The sequence below is a fragment of the Amblyomma mixtum genome, chromosome 10 (assembly GCF_055824585.1).
Source record: "Amblyomma mixtum isolate Tamu chromosome 10, ASM5582458v1, whole genome shotgun sequence".
Lineage (NCBI taxonomy): Eukaryota > Metazoa > Arthropoda > Arachnida > Ixodida > Ixodidae > Amblyomma > Amblyomma mixtum.
This window is the reverse complement of record NC_143021.1, coordinates 96,727,467-96,731,177: the sequence shown is the minus strand read 5'-3', so window position 1 is coordinate 96,731,177 and position 3,711 is coordinate 96,727,467. Positions and strand designations below refer to the sequence as shown.

The 3,711-nt window shown below is 56.9% G+C and overlaps 1 pseudogene; it reads left to right on the top strand.

The window, feature by feature from the left end:
• Positions 1 to 224: 224 nt before the first annotated feature.
• On the top strand, positions 225 to 1,469 carry LOC149326485 (uncharacterized; annotated as a pseudogene).
• Positions 1,470 to 3,711: the final 2,242 nt, after the last annotated feature.

The following is a 3,711-nucleotide window of genomic DNA, read 5'->3' as shown; positions in this document are numbered from 1 at the left end:
GCTACGGACGCTGGGAGGACGACGAAGTGGTTTGTAACGAAGACGACGCTGAGGTGCGCGCTTGTGTGCTGAGCGACTACTCCAAGCCGTCGGTTCCTTGCGTAGTAGGTTACCTCTGCTGTTTCTACTGCTGCTTCTAGCCGCCACGTACCATTTGGTGGAGGTTGCTAAATTCGATCCCCGACCTCAAGCTGGCTCTCCGCCGTGGCCGCCGTCTCGCCAACATGTCTACCGAGTACGAGCCATGTCCCTCTCCATCAACACCGCCAGCGGTAGTCGTCGCCCACCACCGCGAACCGGGCACGTTCTGCGGTACAGATGTGGACGACTGGCTGGCCCTTTACGAACGCGTCAGCACGCACAACAGGTGGGATCCAACTCTGATGCTGGCTAATGTGATATTTTACCTGACCGGCACCGCGAGAGTGTGGTTCGAAAGCCACGAAGATAACTAACTTGACCTCATGGGACATCTGTAAGCAGAAGCTCCGCGACCTCTTCGGAAAATCCATCGGCCGCCAACTCGCCGCCAAGAAAGCACTCGCGTCACGCGCACAAACTTCCTCCGAGCCATACATAGCCTACATACAAGACGTCCTCGCCTTGTGCCGTAAAGTTGATAAAGACACGTCCGAGGCAGATCGAGTTGGCCACATACTGAAAGGCATTGCCGACGATGCCTTTAATCTCCTTGTATACAAAGACTGTTCCGCGGTCGCTTCTGTTCTTGAGGTGTGCCGGCGTTTCGAGCAAGCCAAACACCGGCGCATTTCTCACCGTTTTGACCGGCTGCCGAACACTGCTGCTAGCTCCTTCTGTGAAAATCTGCCAACATTGCGGCAGCCTTCCTACCTGGCTAACTTAACCCTTATCGTGCGCCGCGAACTGGAGGCGATGACGCCCACTGTTTCTTCCTTGCCACTGCCGGACAACACCTTGGCCCTCATCCAAGCCGTCGTTCGCCAGGAGGTTGCGAACATGGCCGTCCCTTCTCCTCGCGTCGTGGACAACGCTCATGCCAGCCCGGACCCTCCAGTGATCGCAGCTGCCACTTACAGTCGCAGCTTCTCGCCTCGGTACCGATATCGCAGTCCTGCCGAATGACGTACCTCTGATGACAGGCCGATCTGTTTTACCTGTTCTCGCGTCGGACACATCTCCCGTCAGTGCCGAAGCCGTTCGTCCCCGCCACCTCGCCCCTACTCCTTCGTCGACCGCCGCAACGACTACGGCCCGCGCCTCTTCACACCACGTCCCGATCTGCTCCGTGACGAGCCCGCTCCGCACGCTCGTGGGTCCAGCCGCTCACCTTCCCCATTAGGCCGCCGCTCCCGTTCTCCTACCACACGCCGCAGCCCTTCTCCTTCGACCTCCCGCCACTTCTCGGAAAACTAGCCGATGCAGCCCCCGGAGGTGACGCTGCATCATTGACCCGGCCTGAAAATCCTCTCTTGACCCCCGCTGCCCAACGTAATCTCTTGAATGTTCGCGTGGATGGTGTCCCGGTTCTTGCCCTCACTGATACTGGCGCCCAGGTATCTGTCCTGAGCTCTTCTTTGCGCCGCCGTCTGAAGAAAGTTTTAACGCCTGCCGCCATGTCCACGGTTCGCGTCGGCGATGGCCGCCCCGCTGCCGTGATTGGAATGTGCACTGCGAGAGTCAGCATAGCCGGACGTCATATACCCGTTCTGTTCACCGTCCTGAGCAGGTGCCCTCAGGACATAATCCTTGGCCTTGAACTTTTTAACCGCCCATTCAGCTCTTATTGACTGTTCCTCAGGCCTTCTCCGATTGGATCTGCCCCTCTGCAATGACGAGTCCACCAGCTCACCTCGCCTTCAATCCACCGAGTTTGCTCGTCTCCCGCCACAAGCTGCTGTCTACATCCCTATATCGCCTTCTCCTCCCGTCCCTGATGGAGACTACGTCGCCTGCCCTATCACCGCAGTGATTCTAAATCGTAACGTCCTCTTTTCCCCACACCATTGTCCATATCACCCACAACTGCACCTGCCTCCCAGTCCTCAACTTCAGCCTGTCCCCTCAGGTACTTCCAACCGGTATTTCACTTGCTGATCTGTCCCCATTGACCGATTGCACAGTTTCTGTCCTGGCTCCTGACCCAACGACTGCCGTCTCCAATGTCCCTACATCGCAGCCCTCCCGTGAGGTTTCTATTTCCCGGATGATCGCGGCCGATCTGCCCTCAGCTCATTCTACAGCTCTTTACAGCCTCTTGTCCTCCTACAGTGATATTTTTGACTTTGGGGACCGTCCCTTGGGTCAAACCTCTTTTGTCGCCCACCACATTGACACCGGCGAGGCCCGCCCTATTCACAGACGGCCCTATGGGGTCTCTCTCGCAGAGCGCCGTGTTATTCAGGCAGAGGTGGACAAGATGCTGGCCCGCAACATCATCGAGCCTTCGAGTAGTCCTTGGGCGTCCCCTGTCGTGCTTGTTAAAAAGAAAGATCAAACGGGGCGATTCTGCGTCGATTACCGCCATCTGAATGCCGTCACAAAGAAAGACGTCTACCCTTTGCCCCGAATTGACGACGCTCTCGACTGCTTGCACGGCGCCAGTTACTTTTCCTCCATCGATCTTCGCTCAGGGTACTGGCAGATCGCTGTCGATGAACGGGATCGGGAGAAAACCGCCTTTGTCACCCGGACGGCCTGTACCAATTTAAAGTCATGCCTTTCGGCCTGTGCAATGCCCCTGCGGCCTTCGAGCGCATGATGCACCCCCTCGTGCGCGGTTTTAAGTGGACGACATGCCTCTGCTACTTAGATGACGTGATTGTTTTTTCATCCACATTCCAAAGCCACCTGCATCGCCTTTCTGCCATCCTTGCCGGCTTCCGCCGCGCTGGTCTTCAGCTGAACTTGAAGAAATTTACCTTCGGCCGCCGTGAGCTCAAGGTCCTTAGCCACTTGGTCGATTCTGCTGGGATCCAACCAGACCCCGACAAAGTCCGCGCCGTGCGTTGATTTCCTACTCCACGCTCCTCCGGTGATGTGCGCAGCTTTCTCGGCCTATGTTCCTATTTCCGCCGGTTCATCCAGAACTTTGCGGAAATAGCCCGACCTCTTACCACGCTCCTCAAGAAGGACTCATCCCGTACTCTTGGGGACCCCCCCAAGCTGACGCCTTCAGAGCCCTTATCAGTGCCCTCATTGCTCCACCTCTGTTGGCGCACTTCGATCCTTCAGCCCCTACTGAACTTCGGACCGATGCGAGCGGCCATGGCATTGGTGCCCTACTTGCTCAGCGGAAACGCAACAAGCTTCGCGTTATTGCGTACGCCAGCCGTCTCCTTTCTGCGTCAGAGCGCAACTATTCTATCACCGAGTGGGAATGCCTCGCCCTGGTTTGGGCTATTGCAAAATTCCGGCCTTACTTGTTTGGGCACCCTTTCTCTGTTATCACGGATCACCACGCCTTATGCTGGCTTTCTTCGCTCAAAGACCCTACTGGCCGGCTGGGGCGCTGGGCTCTTCGCCTTCAAGAGTACACATTTTGTGTCGTCCTCAAGTCCGGCCGCTTGCACCAGGACGCGGATTGCTTGTCCCGTTACCCTGTCGATGAGCCTTCCTCCAACGAATGCGAGGCAGACGCCTGCGTTTTATCCATCTCGGCATTCAGCAAAATTGCGCAAGAACAGCGTTTGGATTCTTTGCTTCGTTCCCTCATCGACCGCCTCACTGCCA